The 20990-nt window shown below is 39.0% G+C and overlaps 1 long non-coding RNA gene across 1 annotated transcript in view; it reads right to left on the bottom strand.

Moving 5' to 3' along the window:
* LOC120596640 (uncharacterized) overlaps positions 1-20990 on the bottom strand; it is a 77491-nt gene continuing 56501 nt past the window's right edge. Inside the window, exon 4 of the long non-coding RNA XR_005651219.1 lies at positions 1-141. This is a non-coding gene — a long non-coding RNA (uncharacterized LOC120596640). The remainder of the gene's footprint in view (positions 142-20990) is intronic.

The following is a 20990-nucleotide window of genomic DNA, read 5'->3' as shown; positions in this document are numbered from 1 at the left end:
CCTCCCCGAAACTCATAAGCCCAGCACTATTCAAATTTGTCAAAGTCATCAAAAACGAGAAAAGTTTGAGGGACGGTCATGGCCAAGAAGAGCCTAAAGAGGCATGACGACTAATTGTAATGTGGTGTCCTAGATGGAATCCTGGAACAGAAGAAGGGCATTAGATAAAAACTAAGGAAATCTGAATAAAATACAGACTTTGGGTAATAAAATAATGTGTGACAACTGTTTCATATCAATATAAGATATTAATATTAAGGGAAACTAGGTTTGGGAACTCTCCATTCTATCTTTGCAATTTTTCTTTAAATCTAAAACTATTTGATAATAAAAAAATTTATTCCAAAAAAGAAAAAAAGGAGGAAGAGCAACTCCCCCTGGCTTGCTCAGGGCTTTCCCAGTCTCAGCACTGAGAGCCTGGCATCCCTAGAGGCCCCTCAGTCAGGGCAAAACAAGTGCCAGTCACCTATGACACTCCAGTCTGCTCCCCGCACATGAGGCACTAAGAATGCATTTGTAAACCACTCTAGCCTTCCCTTTCTGAGTTTTTGGTTATTTGTCGCTTAATTTCTTTTAGGCCTCAAAGACTTTCTATTTCCCATAACTAATCTAAAAACAACCAGATACAAACAGTGAGGAGAGAAGATTTTACTTCTATAGAAATATCCACGGTGAGAAAATAAAACTTTCTCAGATACAATCAAGGTAGCACCTCATCATTTCCCATGCTAAACATCCTGTGGCCTGACAAACCATGAGTAATTCACAGAAACATAATTATGGCAATGCTAATAGGTTCTTACAGCATGAGACTTACATAATTTCAGCAATGAATCACCTACACGTACAAAACAAGTCAGGTCTATTATTTGACACTCTCTGAGAAATTGAGGCACAGTATAGCCAGAGCTGGCCTGGGGGGCGGTTCAGTGGACAACTGCCCAGGACACTGGTCTACAGTGCTAAAATATCACAAAGGCACTAAAATGTCACTGGGAATGTAACAAGGAGGAGGAAAAACTTGGAATGTTCCAGAACTCTTTTTAGGGAAGTCACTATACATGGCTGGAAAGAACACAAATGCTACTCACCTCTAAATTTTCCTGGATAGACAGAAACAAAGCTATATGACAGAGGACAATCACCCCACTAGTGGTGTGGTGGTGGCTTGTTTAATAAATGTCTGGTTAGACTTACACCCAAATGGATTTAGGAACTACTTTTCAAACTTAAACCATTTGTAAATAAAGAAGCATCTACAATTTGATAAGCCACCAGGTTGGGAGGATGTGGAGGGGCCCCCACTGCCTCCCATTCTCAGAATCCACTCCTGAACCCCCGCCCCCCAGGCAAGCATCAAATTCCAGATGCGACCCTGTGAACTGCCTTCTCAAGAAGGGTGGATTCAATTAACCCCAGGCCTTGAGTTGCACCAAGATGACTGTGCACGTTGGGACAACTGAGTCCTTCTTTTCTACCCTTCCTGTACACAGACTTCAACTCCTCCTCAAATAAACCCAGAGTAAGTCACAAACATGTATAGGTTTGCAGAGTAGACAAATTATTAGCCTACCAAAGAATCTACTAGTTTGATGGAGTACAGGCTGGGGAGGACACTGTGTTAAGAGCGTAGGGCCAAGGCGTTAAGGATTCTGGGTTTAAATCCTTCCTGAGGCACTTACAAACTTTGTAACTTTGGGCAGAATCTTGACCTCTGGAGCCCTTCATTTCTCATCTGTAAAATAAGGATAATTATATCAGATTATTTTCAATCGTGTTTATAAAACACCTGCAATGGTCGGCTCATAGTGGAGTCTGCATTCCCTCTATACCTTGCATTAGTCAGGGAGACTGTCTCCAAACTCCTCAAATCTGTTACAGGACATCTACCATATTCTTTAGAGATGACTTCTCCTTGCTGTCAGAGATAAAGGAGGTAACCAGAAGGGGCTCAGCCCCTGCATCTGACCTGGGTTTCCCTTTCCCTTCTACACAAGGCCCAGCTCTCGACCAGGGTGGTATAGCCCTCAGCTCCAACCTTGGAGACTAGACTCCACTGATTATCTCCTCTCACTTGAACAGTGAGCCATCCCCTTTTTAATTGGCTTCTAAGCTTGCTCGAATGTCTCATGATTAAATTTTTCCTCAGCCCCAGTCCAGGCTCTGCTCTGAATATCAATTTTCCCACCCACAAACTTCTTATAAGCTAAGTCCATCCATCCCCCCATTTCCAGCTCCTTATCTCCCACTCCTCAACCCAGCAGCCTAGCTTCCTTTCCACCACTCCCCCAAAGGCACTTCCTAAACTTACCACTCACTCTCCCCAGCCTCTCAGCCTCTGACACCCTTGATCACTCCCTTCCCTCGGCTCCCGTGGGAGCTGGATTTCCCCTGCCTCTCTGACTGGTCCTGAAATGATGGCCTTTTTCAGCATTCAGGCCTAGGCCCTCCTCTCTTTTCTACCCACATACTGTGGGTAATTCCATTCTCTAATAGCTTCAGTGACATCTATATGCAGAGGACTTCAAAGCTGTAACTTTAGGCTCCCTCTGCAGACTCCTATATCCAACTGCCTGTGGATATCTCTATCTAAGGAGAATTAGTTGGAAGAGGAAATAAATTTTTAACTTGTCTGAGACATTGTTATTACTTTGCTACAGCTTCCATAACAAAACCCAACAGACTGGGTAGCTTAAACAATGCAAATTTACTGTCACACAGTTCCCGAGGCTAGAAGTCCAAGATCAAGGTGTTAGCAGGTTTAGTTTCTCCTGAGGCCTCTCTTTGGCTTACAGTGAGCCACACTTTACACTATGTCCTCACATGGTCTTTTCTGAGTGTGTGCACATCCCTGGTGTCTTTTTGTGTGTCCAAATTTCCTCTTCTTATATAGACACCAATCAGAGTAGATTAGGGCCCACCCTAACTGCTTCATTTTAACTTAACCACCTCTTTAAAGGCCCCATCTCCAAATACAGTCACATTCTGGGGTACTGGGGTTTAGTATTTCAATATATGAATTTGGGGAGAACACAATTCAGCCCAAGAAGATATCTACTTGGTATGTCAGCTCAAGATGTGTGTGTGAGTCCAAAAGGCACTCACTACCAACATGTAGACCATCGACTCCATCTTTACATCCTTACTCTTCAGATCTCATTCTCTGACTATGGGCCCATCCCAGGATATGGCACCCATTTGGTTCACCATCTCCCATGGTCAATTCATTGCAGGCATATCTCTGAAATCTCCTCAATTCTTTCTATCTACTCTGCAACAAAGTTAGTCTAAGCCATCATCCTCTCTCATTTGGGTTATCACAGAGCCTCCTGACTGGTCTCTCTTCCTCAGTCTTGCTCACCTCCAGCCCCTTCACCACATGGCAGTGAGAGTGAGCTTTCTCAAATGCAATTCTGATGATGTTAAAATCTTGCTTAAACCTTTCAACAGATCTCCGCTGCCTTCGGAATGAAGTCCACATTCTGCAGAATGACCTACAAGGACTCGCCCCCTAATCTGGGCCCTGCTTACCTCTTCACTGTGAACTTCTTTTGGTTCTTCAAATACACCACCACTCTTGTCTGTCTGGGGGCTTTGCAGGTACTCTTTGCTCTTTTTGAGACACTCTCTACCTTTCCTTTAACAAACTCCTACTTGCTCATCAGTTTTTAAACATCACTTCTTCCAAGAAGTTATCCCTGATCTCCCCTACCAAAGGGGTTGGGTGCCTCTCTTTGTACTACACTGCAAGACTGATTAGGTGTCTTCTCCATTAGAGATTGTAAAAAGATTATATAGGATTATATTCTTACCACCTCTAGTGGAGGAGACACCTAACACAGAAAACATGTCTGTGTTGTTCCTCTCCCATTGCCTAGAGCTGTGCCTAAAATATAATAGATACTCAATAAATATTGAGTGAAAAAATGAGTCAATGCAAGCACATAATATGGCATAAGTAATGGATTCAGTGAGAGAAGACCTGGGTCCTTGTCTCAACTTTGCCACTAAGCAGATACACCACAGTGTCTATAGGTCAAAATGAAAATAAGGGTGGGCTAGAACATCTCTCAACATCTCTGGATTCTAAACAACTATAATTCTTCATCTCTGATCCAAGGTAGAATATACTGTGCTCCATATCCAAGAAAGAGATCTCCGTCTGCTATTGATTCAGACGGAATGCCAAGAGCTTGATGGAAATATAAGAGGCCCCAGGAAGACCAGCAGAAGACAAGAGTAATAAAAAAGACTGCCTGCTGACACTGAAAGTCTTCTAAATCAAGATGATTAAATAAATCATCCTTGACAACACAAAGAGAAAACAGAGACACCCAATACAATGATTTTGGTCTCTCCTTTCTGTCTTGTGTTTCTCTCTCTTCTTCTATTGCCCTCCCTCCTACACAAACTCAGAGATTCATTCTTAATAATGTGTGTATAATGTGTGTGTGTGCGGGGCGGTGGGGGAGGGTTGTCTCTTAGATTAAGATGATTATGGATCAAGTTCCCAAATTTTCTCATAGCTTGAGGAGGTGGTTGTCTATTTCCAACAGGGGAAACGTAATTTGTTTTAAGTAATAAAAACTCCTTTGTTTGCAAGAGCCAAGATAGAGGAGAGGCTGGTTAACAAGTTTAATTAAGACGTCACATCTAAAATATCTTTAGTCAGTCATGGAAAACAATGGGTCCATGTGTTATAGACCTAAAGAAAACCTGGCAGCCCATTTTTCTCTTATTTTATTTCTTCTCTTCCATTTGGTTTAGAAGAAGCAACTCTTTCTACTGTATGCTTGGTGCCTGCAATACCAAATAATAAAATGTGACGAGGGCAGAAATATTCCTCTCCCTCACAGTTCATAACTGAAGAAAACTTCAGAGGTCTGTTAAGCATTTGCCTTATAGGGAAAGCTGACCTGGCTTCAGGTTTGCAAAAGACATGTGAAGATAAATGAGCACAACATGGAGGAATTCCACTCAAAATTAGTGCTGTGATGCAGCTTGCCAGTCATGGTGCAGAATACTGTGAATACAAAGGTGAATAAAATACAGTCTTGTCCTTGAGGTCAGTGTATTATAGGGGTTCTCAACCATGGTTGTCCATTGAAATTACTAAGGAGCGTTAAAAAACACTGATGCACTATTAATGGGAATGTAAAATGATGCAACCACTATGGAAAACCATACAGTGATTCCCTCAAAAATTAAAAATAGAATTACCACATGATCCAGCAATTACCATTTCTGGACATATACCAAAAAGAATTGAAAGCAGGGTCACCCATGTTTATAGCGGCATTATTCACAGTAGCCAAAAGGTGGAAGTGACCCAAGTATTCATTAACGATGAAAGGAAACTCAAAATGTGGTATAAAAATACAAGAGAATATTATTTGGTCTTTAAAAGGAAGGAAATCCTGACACATGGTACAACACGGATGAACCCTGAGGACATTATGCTAAGTGAAATAAGCCAGTCACAAAAAGAGAAACACTGTTATGATATCGCTTATATGAGATAGCTAAAGTAGTCATATTTATAGAGGCAGAAAGTGGGATGGTGGTTGGCAGGGGCTGAAGGAAGGGGGCAATAGGGAATTATTGTTTAATGGATATAGAGTTATGGTTTTGCAAGATGAAAAGAGTGCTGTGGATGAATAGTGATGATGGTAGCACGACACTGTGAATATAATTTATGTCACTGAACTCTACACTTAAAAATAGTTAAGACTGTAAATTTTATGTTGTGTATTTTACTATAATTTATAAACAACAAACAAATAAGTAAATAAATAAATTATATATATATATATATATATATATATTTTTTTTTTTTTTTTTTTTAAAACACTGGTGCCTGGGTCTCAGACCTCCAGAGTCTGATTTAATTAGTCTGGTGTCGTACCTGGGCATGGGGATTTTTAAAACCCCTCAGGAGATTCTAATATGCAACTAAGTGTGAGGATCACTTCTGTGGATTGTAAAAACGACTGGTCTACAGAGGAAGAACCATATCTGAAATTAGATTATCTGGGTTCTTCATGATTTAAAGCCACATGCATGCTTTAAACTTTAAGCTTTAGTTTACTATTTTATGTATAAATTTACATAACAAATACACTCCATGGTGTGTTGTAAGCATTCATTTAAGTTAGACTACTGGTGAAAGGATTTTACACTTTAACTATCTTAAAACATAATTAAATGACAGAAAATAACAAGCACAAGCAGAGATCATATGCTTTTCTCACTGAGATCTAGAGGCACTTACTAAACCTCCAAAATGAAATGAATCCCTCCTTCCCTTCCTCCAAAGTCTCATAGAACTTTGTTAGCACCTTTATTGTAGCACCAACCATGTGTCCAAGTGACCTGTGTCTATGTCTGCTACTCCCCTAACCATGGTTCCAGAAAGGCAGGCCATGACTTTTTCATCACCACAGGCCTCATTGTGCCTCGCACACAGTGGGTGTTCAGTAAACATTTGCTAAATTGGTTAAACTGCATTAGTTAATAGAATGTAAACCTGAGGCATTCGGTACGTTTCAAACAATATGTCCCTGTCACCAGTAGATTCTTTACTTCAAGGATAAGCTTTTTTTCCATAAATAATAAGTTGCATGTGCACAGAGTAAGAATGGTGGCCAAAAAAAACAAAGAGATGCTCTGATACGCACATAGAATCACGATCCAAACAGAGACCCTACTGTTCCTGATACCCAAGCCATTCAATCGTGACCTACTTTGGTGCAAATATTGGTGCTATTATTATAAACTTGAAGATTTAGCTAATATGAACCCCAAATAATGCATTTTTATAAAATGCAAATGTATTTTTCTTTGAATTTTTAGGTGATATTGAAGCAATGAGTAGGGTCTACACTCCCAACACACAAGACCATCCGCTGCTGTACTATAAAGAAGGAGAGACAAAATTCACTGTTTCTTCCCATTGTTTAGTTACCTCAGTCTTAATCAGGGAATTGGTTCAAAAATATAAGCAGCCCAGGAAGGAATAATCTTGACATATAATATAAAAAGGTATTGTGTAATTTGATTTGGCCTTCTATAAACTCCAACCAGGAAAATTAATTTGACAAGAGATAGGGGGAAAGAAAATTACTGTTTTTTGAGTATTTGCTATATGATAGGCCCTTTATTTTCTCATTACATTCGCAGCTGCTGGCACTGGCTCTAGGATTCTCTTGACCTTTCTATCTATTGCCCCTTAGATAGGAGCTCCAGCTCCAAGCATCAATCACAGGAAGTTCCGGACAAGAAGAGCGGGGAGGGGCCATGCCCACTGCATGTTCCCCTTTCCCTTTTTTAAGTAAAGAAAACAAATACTTTCCCAGAAAGGCACTCTCACTGACTTCTGCTTATGGCTGTCTTAGGCTGGGTTCTCAAGAGCCTAAAATGGGGATTCCTGTGCCAATGACTTACTGAGCAAGTGTTTTCAATAAAGCTTTGAAGGTAGTAAAGAAAGCAGTGTTAGGAAGAGGGAAGAAGCTTGGCAAAGATGCGAGCTCAGCCTTGATCCCACCACAGAGCCATCCTATATTGATTGAGGTGAGGGATTCTGGCTTTCGAATCCCCACGTCAGTCAGTCACTAACTGCAAGCTGCCTAGCGTGGGTCATAATCTCCTAGTCATTTTTAAGCAAAGAGGCTCCTTTTGCCAAAAGTGATTCACAGCAGCTGGGGCATAGTTACATCAGCCAGTAAAGAAAAGCAAGACAGGCCATGAACAGCATCATTTGCAATCCTATGTTCCAAAACTAGGTCGCACTACTATCTATGAGTATAATGGATGTTTGAAAAATAAATATTTGTTTTCTCAGCCTCTATCTATATAGATAGTGAGATGCAAATAACTCGGTAGCCAATCAAAAGTCTTCCAAAACAGACTTCTTATTAGTTAAAGACAGAAATCTTTTTTTCCTACTCTTGATGTTTGCTTCGATATGAAAAGAATTCCACTAGAGCAATAGTTCTTGAATATTTTGGTCTCAGGACCCCTTTTAGTTCTTAAAAATTATTGAGGATTCCAAAAAGCTTTTGTTTATCTGTGTTATATACATGGCTATTTACCACATTAAAAGCTAAAACTGATAAATTTTAAAGTATTTATGTATTTATTTTAAAATAACAATATTTTATATGTAAAGTATTTATATATTTATTTTAAAATAACGATTATAAATTTATTAAATATTAACATAACTTATTTTTATCAAACTAATTATATTTTCAAAAAAAATTTTTTTAAAGAATCTAATTGTTATATATTCTGGCAACCTTAATGTCCAGCTTAATAGAAGACAGATCCTCACAGCTGCTTCTGTATTCAGTTTCTTTTGCAATGTGTTGTTTTGGTTGAAGTATATCAAGAGAATCCAGCCACCAAGATATATAGTTGGAAAAGGAAGGAATATTTTAATATATTCAGATGATTATGGATATTCTATTTTGATGCTACACCAAAACTTAACAGTGGAATTAAAGGTTAATTGCAATGTGGAATATAAAACCATATCAATGAACTTTTCAAACTGTTACATTAAAATTCTCTGACCTATCTTGCAGTTTGAATGGATCTTTACAACATCAGGCATTAAACATTTAGGAAGTTTTGGTTCACTAAGTCAAGCAGATCTTCCAAATGTTGCCTCATTTCATTATATCAAAAGCCACATTTCATTAATATCACCATCAATATTAACAGAAAAGCTTATAAGTATTAGAACACTATCAATCCTGTAGTGGTGGATACAAGTTTTTTAAAATTCTAATTTTTGCTTATAAGCACAAATTTTATCATTAGCAACAAATATCATCAATTACCTGGAAGTAACAGCCGCTTTGTTAGAGAAAATGTTTGCCAAATGCCCAGGTCTGAATAACCATAGTTTGTTTGCCAGTAATGGTTGGCAAGTAAAACGGTGCTATGCTGGGTAAATCTAGTTCAGCTCACAACTCAAACAATAGCACACGTGTTTTTCCTCTAGACAATCATGGTGTTCCAGGATGCAGCAGAAGGGAACTCGACTGTTGTTGTAATAAAATTAACACTGTTCATCAACAACATTCTTCAATGAAACTCATTTGTTTTTTGCTTTTTTCCTGAGTGCATGGAACACTGTGACTTACCAGTACAATTTCATGTCTCTTCCCTGATTCATGCTAAGCGACAAGCAGTTTCACCCATCTTCATGTTTGTAACCTTATGTTGACACAATGAGAAAGGCAAATAACATCTTAGCATTGTTATGGAAACACTTTTGACCTTGCTCACCCCCTGAGAGGGACCCAGTGTTCTGAGGACTATACTCTATGAATCTCTGCACTAGAATGCACTACCGGATTCACTTCAGCTTCCTGCATGCCATCTGGCTTCCAGAGAGCAAGGGGAAGCTGAACTCTAAATACCCAACTCCTTCTCAATTTCAATCAAAATTAATTTCTTCTCCCCTCCAGAGGAGTGGATTAGGGTTTATGCCAGTACTGAAAATCCTCTTTATCTCCATTAACAAAAACATGCTGAGTTTTTTAATCACTCAGTTTGCCTCTTTGGGTAATAAGTTACTTACAACAGTGCCTCTGGACAAAAAGGGGACAGCCGATCCAATCATAGACAATCAAATGCTCTTCCTTGGGTATCTGACACAGAGCTGGTTGAATCCTGTCCTGCCTAAACAGTAGATATTTGTTTTAGAGTTGCTTAATCAATAGGTCTGGGGAAGTCGTCCTTCCCGGAACAAAAGGAAGTCATTGCCTTGGGCAAATGACTTCTTGGCATCCTGCCCCTGTCTTCTGGAATCAGTATCAGAATTTGATTTTGACTACCCAGACCCAAGAATAGTCAAGTTCAATCAAAATCCATTTCCTCCCAGGCCTGAGTGAGACACCTGTGAGAAAATCAAACGTTATTCCCTAGAATCAGAACCTTGAGCTGAGTGACTATAAGGCTAGAAATGAATGATTGTTTACCCTAAAAGCAGTCCCAAAGAGATTGTCTGGTAGCTCTTGCCACTTAATTTCTAGTTCTATCAAAAACCACATTTCATCCATTTTATTCTGTCCTCTGAGCTACCCCATATCCTACCAATAAAACCCCTTCTGCTAAAATCAGCCAAGGTCTGTTTCTGTTGCTTGCACCAAGTGACTCTAATTAATATAGCCCCAAATAGCTCCACCCTAGGAAGCATAAAACTGCTTACAATTCCCCAAATTGCAATTTTTCAGGCTTGAAAATGTTAGGATCCACCAGGAGCCCATTATATTTCATTGAGGCCCAGGATCCGGGACTTGTGCATATTTTCACAGCTGCTGCATTCATTTCTGTACCACCTACCGTCAAGCCTCAATGCGAAGTCTTTCCACAGCCATTTCTTGGGGAAGCCATGATATTTCCTGAGCCCCTGAGACATAACCTTTTAATTATTATTTGATAGAGGAAATATTGTTTGCTGGATTTTTGGATCATGCTTTTAGCACAGGATATGCTGGGAAAACGAGCATTTATGCTTTCGTACCATGGCCAACTGAAGCCACATAAATCCACTAGGTTATTTGACTATCATGGAAAGCATAAGCTAGAGAAGTCTGAGACATGATATTCCTGGTGAATTTACTATTATCCTGATTGCACCGGCTAGTCTCTGAACAGGTGATGATGTCTCCATTGATTCTCCATAGTCAGCCTTATAAAGCTTCTTATCACTGAACAGAGTTTGATGAAGTAGAGATTGGAAATATACTTTATGGAGTTCAGGGTAAGTGAATATCCTATATGCTGGGGTCACAAACTCAGATGACTAAGGAGTCAGGCATGTAGCAAAACTAAAAATAGCAGACCTACTGAAGAGCTCATGCCTTCTTTCAAGGGAGGAGGCTGACATTCCACTCTGGAAATTGGAGGCTGCCCTAAAAAGTGATTTGTGAGCTTTGTAACCACAGATAAGTCTTGTTTCTTCACTGAATCTCAATTTTCTCATCAGGAAGTAGGGAAAGAAATAGAGTTGCTTTCAAGATCAAATGAGGTAGAAATATTAAAATATGCTTTGTAAAACTTTGAAAAGGAGTAGTTACTATAAACTGTCTAGTCCTACATTTTACAGCAAAGTTTACATGTCCTCAGTGTAATTATTTAGTGATACAGAGATGAAAGTTGCCTTGGAACTCTGCTCTTTAAATGGAAGACACTTGTGACTTTGACTGATAACAAAAAATTAAGAAAGTCAAAAGTGTTAGCATATCCACATGCAGGCAGGGAGACAGAGGGAAAAGTCTTAGAATCAAAATAATGGCCTAATGGCAATGCCTGTAATTTTAGTCCTATCATAGTAGATGCTTGCAGTCTCATAAGTAGTTTATCATCATCATCATCATCATCATCATCATCATCATCATCGTCTCTACTTTCAAATGTTACATTACTGGCTACAGTTACAATGAATCAAAATCCTAAAACAACCAGATCATGCTGAGCAAAGAAGGGAAGACTGAAGTTCCTCTGGGCGGGCTACCCTATGTATACTGTCTTAAAAGTAAAAAGAATGGTGGAAGGCATGCTGAAACTTAGGAGAAAAAAAATCATACACACAAGAATTTTTTAAAGGATTGTGGGCTGGATTTGACCTGTGGGCATCCAGTTCATAACCGTTAATCCAAAGGATATCTGAAAAGAACAAATATAAGCTCTGCATTTATTGAACTAAAATGCCTTTTCAAATACCATTTCTCATTTAACTTTCACAATAACCCTATTAAATAGGTAAAAATATTTTCACTTACTAGAAAAATAAGGATCAGATATCTTAAATGCCTACCCATTCTTACACAGCCAATAAGTTGTTTTGCTGGAATTTGTTCCCAGGTATGTCTAAAGCCCTTGTTTTTTCCATGATAAACCAATGGCCTAAATGTCATATTGTAAGATAGATGTTTTGTTCAGCCTTTGAAGTTTTAAAAAGGTTTAATTCATTACAAAAATTCAACAATCAAGAATTGTCACATACAGCCAGAAGGAGGGGGAGAAACATGTGGAGTGAGAGACGTCCCTTCATCTCTCCCCTTGAAACAACAATAAGCTGAACTTCTAAAACTCAACACTCAAACTTCACACCAGTGCATCTGAGTGTGGAATCTACTCATAAGAGCTACCACAGGTCAGAACCCCTGGTGTCGGGCAGTGGACTGGGAGAAATAAAGAAGCTGCCTCTCACAGCCACTGGAGCTCCCTGTAGGAGGAGGGGGAGGGGAAAAGGTGCAGGGAGTTCCCTGAATAGCCCTGCTTGGTAAAGCTGTGAGATCCATGCGGCCATCGGCAGTGCCCAGTCATCAGGGCAGAAGGCAGAGAAGTGGAGACAGCAGAAAAGCAGGGACAGCAGATAAACAACAGTTGATTTTTACCGGTCACAGGTGCAAAACCGAGGCTGAACCGCAGTCCCCAACCCCCAACCTGGAGGCCCCCTCCCCCCATACCTTCTGAGACTGATCACCATGGAGCCCCAGGGGAATCTGAGCAAATGCTACTGAAACTGTTGCTAACACTGACAGGGACTGAGACTGAGGGTAGCAAGCATGATTAAATATCTACAAGAAAATAAAAAGGCATTATTAAGGCTTTATAGAAAGCAGGGATCAAAGAGGCTTAGATGCCACCTACTGGAAACCAAAAGAAAAGCACCTTCTTTGTAGCAGGCTAAAGAGAGACCTTCATATAATAAATCTTCTTTTTGGAAAAAAAAGCAGAATACATTTCCATTAATGCCCAGGCAGAGAAATAGTCCATTAAACACCATGAACAACCACGGTGACAAGGCATCTCAGAAAGAAAGAGAAAAATCTCCAGAAAATAAGCTTACAGATGTAGAAATGTGCAACTTAAATGACAGAGAATTCAGGATGGTACTTCTGAAAAGCCTCAGTGAGTTCCGAAACGAGTCATATCAACAATTTCAGGAATTGAAAAAAAATAACTAGATGAACAGAGCAAGGAGATTAAAACCCTCAAAAAGAACCAAATAGATCTTCTGGAGATAACACACACACACACACACACACACACACACACACACACACACACACACACTGCAAGAGTTAAAAAGTGAAATAGCAAGCTTGGGAAATAGAGTTGACCAAATGAAGGAAAGGATAAGTGATATTGAAGACAGAAATTTAGAAATAAATCAAAAGGAAGAAGAGAGAAACTGAAAAATGAAAATAATGAAAGAGAAATTCAAGAACTAGCTGATACCATCAGGAGAGGAAACATAATAATAGGAGTTCTTGAAGGTGAGGAAAAGGAGCAGAGACTAGAAAGCATTTTCAGACAAATAGGTGACAAGAATTTCCCAAATCTAAGGAATGAGCTGGAGCTTGGAATTCAAGAAGTCAACAGAACACTCAATTATCTCAACCCAAAAAGGCCTTCACCAAGACGCATTGTATTACAATTATCAAGAATTGTCACATAAAAATCTGAATTTCTGGCTTTAGGGGAAGACAAAATATTGCACTTTGCAACTCTGTACATGCTAGAATATCTGACAGCCTTGGATGTACAGCTCCCATTGGCACCGTCCACAGGGGCTAGTTGGTGGCTTTCCCCTTTGATAGGGCCAGGCCTGTCCCATCACATCCTACTGACTCATAGCTTGCTACATTTGCTGACTTTACTTGCTTGGCCCTTGTAGATATTTCAGTTTGTCACATCCCACTGCTGTTCAGTGTGTGTTTTCATTCCTGAGAAAAGGAAGCTGTTTCCATCTCCTCTAGCATCCCTGAGCGAGAAGTCTGGAAAGTGCTGTGAGGGACACACTGGCTAATGAAATACAGCTAATTTGCCTATGGGGTTCATTTGAATTGTAGATATGTGGCAATGTTTAGGATTTGGATCCTTCTTTAATCAAGGTATATGAAATCAGTATGTTCTTTGCTTTCTGATCATAACAGAATGTGCATCTTTTTCCAGACTTTAGTCTTACAAATGGCCATTTTACTCCAAGTCTCACTAGAGGAGGCACAGAACTAAACTGGTAGGACTTTTTTGAGTTGAAGCCACCACACAGAACTGCCACACAGAACTGCACTTGTCAAGTTTAAGCAAGCAAAATCAACATGCTTCCTCTTCACTAGGCACAAATTCTAAAAGGTAATAAAATCATCTTAAATATCTAACATCCCAAATGTGAGTCTCAGAGTGCCAAGAATCACTTTGATCTACACTTAAAGGGAAAAATATATACATATATATATATATATGTGTGTGTTTGTATGTGTGTGTATATATATACATACATACATATATATATACATACATATATATACATACATACATATGTATATATGTGTATGTATATATGTACATATACATACATATATACATACATACATATGTGTATATGTGTATGTATATGTATGTATGTATGTATGTATGTATATACACACACATACAAACACATATGCATATGCACACACATATACATACACGTTATCAAATAAAATAATTCACTGGTGACTGGTTTTGTCTTACTTCCCCAAAAGTTCTTCCTTGACTAATCCAATCTCACCTTCATACAATTTGTTCTGAGCAGTCACATATTCGATCTATATTATTTTACATTTGTTGAATTATTAAGTCTTCGAATTGAATTGTAGAATTTAAGTGCTGAAGGGAACTTAAAGGAACATTTAATCCAGGACTTTCATTTTACAGATGAAGAAACTGAAACTCAGAATATTTAAATGATTCACTCAAGGTCACAAAGATAGCTGATAAAGGGCATGACCCAATTCCATGGTCTTTACACTCCAATATGCATCCATTGTTATGAACTCTCCCAAGTACACTCTGAAAATGATTTAGCCTAGTTATGATGTCTATAATTTACTTTTAAATACTTCAGCTCGGACAATGTAATATAAATGTGTGTGGTGTGTTTGTTAGTCTCCACATACACTCTTGGGATAGTTGGTTGCCTTACTCAAGAATTCACAGCTAGCATTTCATCAAAATGCCACACGAAAGACAGAAGTATCACAAGGCTTCAGCTACTTTCAATCAATGCCAGAGGCTTTGCTAATTATAATAAAAGTTATTAATAAGCTTTCATTGGTGAAATTAGTGATTTGTTTATTAGCATAATAGATTCTACTAATTGAATACCATTGGTGAAATTGGTGCTGTTCCAAAATAAAATATTTTACAGATATTTCTCACCTTTTTACAATCAAGGTGAACCTTTCATCTTTGCCCATAGGGTGGCAACTAGGACTAGAATCAGAAATGGTCCCATGTTCAGCCCTAATTTCAGATTCAGGTTGGTGATATCACTACAGGGTTAACTGAATCTTGCCTCTATCTGGGACATCATCCTGAGATGGATCCTTCGTACAAGATGTGGTTAGAGCCCCTAAAGAAAAAACTTTCTAAGATTACAGAAAAGGTGTGAACTCTCCCTTTGCCTACTAATACATATTTATTAAGTAAATGTCTATATGTGTGTAGAATTTGACTGAAGACTTACTTTGAATATAAACTAGTTATAGTGAGATTGTCAAGAAATATCCACTGTCACTTCTAAGATTGGTGGCTACTGACACCTACCAAGAAGAATTTGGTTGTGAATAACTATTGTGTTAACTGTGTCCCTTAAAAATTCATATTGAATTTTTGAAGTTCTAACTGCCAGTACCTCAGAATGTGACCTTATTTGGAAATAAGATCTTCACAGGGGTAATCAAGTTAAAGTGAAATCATGAAGAGAGGCTCTAATCCACTATGACTGGTGTCCTTAGAAAGGGGGGAATTTTGGAGACAGACACAGATGCGGGAAGAATGCCATGTGAAATGAAGGCGGAGATCAGGGTAATGTATGCTAAAACCAAGAAGCACAGATTGTCAGCAATCCACCAGAAGCCGGGGAAGAGGCATGGAACAGATTCTGTCTCATAGCCCTCAGAAGGAACCAGCCCTGCAAATGCCTTTATCTTGGGTGTCTAGACTGCAGAACTGTGAGACAACTGTGAATCTGTTATTTAAGTTACCCAATATGTGGTACTTTCTATAGCAGTCCTGGAAAACTAATACGATGACCAAATAGGATTAGGTCTGTTTGTAAAAAGGATTCGATAATTGTTTGGACTGATAAATCCGGTTTCACAAGGGTTAGAAATAGCTGTGTTAGAATTAACAGTTAGAATTAACTGTGTAATTTGCAAAACATCTGACTGCATTAAGTTGTACCCCTGCTTAAAAATCTATCCATCAAACTTGATAATGGAATGATGAGGTTGACACTACATAAACCTACTGCCAATTCTCTCTAGACAAAGTCTACCAGAAACACAACTGTAGTCAAAGAAAGTTGTGTTTATTGTCTCATTGCAACAAGGGAGAATGTACACCAAAGGGGGCTGCGAGGTCTCAATAAGTGGGTGTTAGAAAGGACTTATAAGATTTGGGCTTGGTAATGATTTAGGGAATAGTTAAAGCAAATGGAACTTTGTCTTAATTGGATGCTGTCAGGAAGCAGGGTGATTCTATTATACAGTATTTTAATAATTCTCATCTAAAAGGCAGAAGAAACAAACTGAAGCTAAAGCTGTAATTGATAAAGAAATAACAGTCACTCATATTAGCCCATAAAGGAGGGAGTTTTGTGGTTTGGACAATGTTCCTCTTTTTATATATGAACAGACATGATTATGGAGTTGTCGTGCTTTTCTCTTGCTCATTATGGTCACAGAGTGGTCCTGCTTGGTGCTGGTATTCTGTGAAACTGTTGATGTTCAACAAAAGAACACAAGGTTTCGGCGGAGGGTGACAGGCCCACTCCTGTCGAGACCTGCTTTGCTTTTTCTTACCACCGATGAATCTAAACATCATTAAAAGTAGGGCAGCTGGATAATATGAGTCTCCATGTGTGATTCAAGAAGAGGCATACCACATCACCTCAAATGTATTCTAGTCAAAAAAGAAAAAAACTAAATCTGGATCTAATTAAGCTAAGCTTCTAGATCAGCACTGTCCAGTAAAAATATAATATAAGCTATGTATGTGATTAAAAATTTTCTAATAGCTACATTTTAAAAAGGAAAAAAAAGGGGTAAAAATAATTTTAAATATATTTTAGCTAATGTAGCCAAAATATTATCATTTTGATGTGCAATCAATATAGAATATTAATAAATAGTCTACATTCTTTTTTTTATAGTAAGTCTTTGAAATCTAGTGTACTTTACACTCACAGCACATTTCAACTCAGATTAAGCACATGTAAAATGCCCAGTCACCCCATGTGGCTACTGGTTGTCATAAGGATAGTGTAGTTCTACAGCTAACTCCTAATTTCATGGAAATACGAGAAATAGAGAAATGTCTCTCTCTATTGAATAAAATTTTCCTAATCTAGAGTTCGTGAAATTCTACATGAAGGATTTAGTTTCCTCAACAAATAAATGGTAAGAGGAAATAAAAAGGAGGAGAAACTTTTATAGATTAAAGAATTTTTATGGGATATATTAATTAAATGGAATCTGTAGACCCTGTTTAAATTTTGTTTTGAAAAAAAAACTTTAAGAAGACATTTTTGTAGTCATTTGGGGAAACTGAATAAGGGACAATTTTTAGATGACATGAAAAAATTATTGTTAATTTTGTGGATGTGATAAGTTTATTGTGGTTATATTAGAGAAAAAAAGTCCTCATCTATTAAAGATATATGCTGAAGTATTTTTGTGTACAATAAGATCGTATCTGGAATTTGCTTTTAAATATTCCAGCAAAATAAAAAAAATAGATGAGGGAAGTAAATGAAACAAAAATGGCAGAATGCTGATATGAAGGGTGATGGGTACTGGGATTTTATTATTCTGTTTTCTCTACTGTTGTGCATCTGTTAATATTTCCATAATAAAGTGTTAAAAATAATGTGATAAAAGAAAAAAATAATCTATCTTTAGGTTTATGATTATAGGTGTGGTAAAGTTTCACTGGTGCATATATTGATTAAAATGTATCAAATTGTACACTTTAAAGATGTGTGATTTATTGTATGCCAATTAAACCTCAATTAAGTTGTTTAATAACAGTCTATTATAGGACCACATATAGTTGGAAGTCAGTACAAATTAGAAATTTTCACATATATTATCTCAACTGATGAGGAAGACAATTTGTTAGAATTTTTTGTGTTACAAGTGACAGAATCTGAAAGCTTTCTGGCTTAAGAAACAAAAATGAAGAGAGGATTATTGCCAGGTATGGTATTAATTTTACCCTACTTACGAGCTAATAAGTTAGCCTGTTTCTATTTCGTGGATGTTGGCGGAAGACACAAAACTCCTGGATCTACTCAGGGTTCAACGGACAGCATGAGCATCAGCATATTTACTTTGGTTCCCTTGACCCCAATCCTTAGGAAATGACACATGACTCAGATGGATGCTCTGCACACAGTGGGTTTGCATCACAGCTGAGAAACACTGAGCTTGGGAAATCCATCACTTTTCTAGCAAACAATGAGGAAGCCTGCTTTTTATCCTGGAGGCAGACATCACCTCAATCTTCAAGACTGTTCACTGTAAACGTAACTATGAGAAACGGTCAAGTAAAAGTGGTTAGGGCCTTGTGTTCTTGGAACACCCAGCATGATGTATAAGAGTGAGAGGTATCCATGGAGGGCCTTCTCTCTCAACAATTATTAGGTAATGTAACTGATAAATTCCAGAGATAACTTTATAGCTTCAGGCACAGCTAGATCATGTAGCTCCCACGATGCGTTTATGCTTCTCTTCATCTCTCAGCTCTTTTTCCCCCTGTGTTCGCATTCCTTTCAGACTTTTTTCAATGTGGTGCTATCTTCCATTGGCCTATCTTGAGTAACTTCTCTTTCCCTGATTTGTGGACAGAGGGTAGACTGCTTTTAGTTGGCCAAGTCAGAGCAGCTTTGCACAATTGGGCAGGTTAGGTAGTACAAAAAGCACCACATGGAAGGAGGCGCCATTCATTCCAGATATCATAGATCTGGACTGTTTCTAACAGATGGAAATAAAGTGTCCTGAAAAGGGTGCTATGTAGGTAGCCATGGCCCAGGTCATGTGTCCAATCCCCAAGTTGGGCAATGGGGTCAATCCTACCCAAACCACACAGAGTGGTTCCCCGAAGTGACACCAAGGAGCATTTATCAGGAGTGGGAATGGATGCTAGACAAAAACAACAAGTGCCCACTACAGGCCAGTACTGTTATCCCTGTTTTCTAGATGAGGATACTGAGATTCTGCATTTAAGGAAGCTTCCCAAGATCTATAAACTACAGGAAGGGACAGACTCAAATCCAGGTGTGTCTGATTCTAGAACCCACTCAGTTTCCATTTAACCATCCCAATTCCTGGTCCTTAATGAGTCATTTCTAAGCTTATTTATTTGGTGTTCAAACCCCTCCAATAAATACTCCCACTCTGGTCACCTAATTTCAGCTCTCATCATTCGAAATTGAATCTACCCTGGGAAGGACCATCTGTCCTGCCCTCGCTCATTCTTGTTAGGAACCCCTGATCTTTCTTTTCATTTGATATAACTATTCTCTCCAAAACTCAAAGCCTTATGCTTTCTTAAAGACAATATCAATACTTGCATCATAAACTCTGAGTTTTTTCCACAAAAAACAAAGATTTTACATTTGTTTTAAGTAACCCCAACTCACCATTCAATTTTCCTCATCGTGCTTAAATGCTGAGAAACCAAAGGCATGTCTTTCCTTATAAAACATAGTTGACAACTTTTGGAGCATCTGGCCAGCCTCGAACTCCCTTTCTCAGAATTCTTTTCACCCCCAGCAAGGGTAGGTGACTAGCAGCCTTGTTTGCATTGCGTGTGCCTGCCAGCCTGGCCTTAGCTACTAGACTGGGATTGATCAGCTGACCTAAACTGGGACAATCAGATTCTCTCTTATAAGACCTGGGCTTGAGGCTGAGATCCGGCAGTGCCTCATCCTTCAGGGGAGAGAGCTGGAATAGAGAGGACCATAAAATGTATGGGCTGTCTACATTTGACCCTAGACTATGGGAAGCAATGAGAGCCAGTTTGCAGAAAGAGGAAGAAAAATAGTCTTCATGAGGAAAAAGTCTCTTCCTGGAGGCTTTCTGATACCTGACGTCAATGTCAAAGCCTGCTAGCATAGCCTATCCTTGTTTTCCATGTGAACTCTCTGGACTTGTCTGAAATAAGCTCAATCAAAAGAGCCTAGGCTAACCTAAACCAAGGCAGGGCCCACAGTAAGTAAGCATTTACTTTTACACTTGGTGAATGAAACAATAAGATAAATGGTTTACAAGTTGCTACTCATGACAGGACATCCAGCCACTCATTTTCCAGGGTTATTTATGCTTGTACTTTAGATGTGGCAAAAGAGGTGCTAGAGGAGGGAGGCCAGTACAGGGTAGCAGGAGGCTGAGTCCCAGGTACTTATGCAGGGCCTTAGAAAAGGCAAGGCAGCAGGGATGGTGCAGGGGCAGGCTGTGGGAGCTGAGGAGACAGAACGAGGCTGAGCCAGTGGGAAGGGAAGTGAGGATGGCTCCCTGAGTCCCAGGCAGGCAAACAGGGGCAGCAAGGGGGACCCCTCGCCAAGTCCAAGAAAAGTGAAGGTGAAGGAGCTCGTCTGTGGGAAGTGAGGAGAACCGGGGAAAAAGATATATCCACAGACTTTCCTTTCTTTAATTTCTGTAGCACAGACAGCAAGAGAAACCAATTTTTAAAATCACCTGCTTTCCATTAAGAGAGTCAGATTCTCTCTTTTATTACCATCTCTTTTCTGGGACTCAATGACAGCCTGTTATTGGATTTTTTAATCTGACAAAACTGATATTGAAGGAGAATAATTTATTATTTGAGACCTCGAGGTTGTGTCAGTCTTGCTGGTTCTCAGTGGTCTGAATTCTGTGTTGGGCCCTGCATGGATGAGGCTCTCTGGGAAATCGAGATCA

The sequence above is a fragment of the Pteropus medius genome, unplaced genomic scaffold (assembly GCF_902729225.1).
Source record: "Pteropus medius unplaced genomic scaffold, Ma_sr-lr_union100, whole genome shotgun sequence".
NCBI classification, from domain to species: Eukaryota; Metazoa; Chordata; class Mammalia; order Chiroptera; family Pteropodidae; genus Pteropus; species Pteropus medius.
Note: the sequence above shows the minus strand (reverse complement) of the source record. Positions and strands in the feature narration are given on the sequence as shown.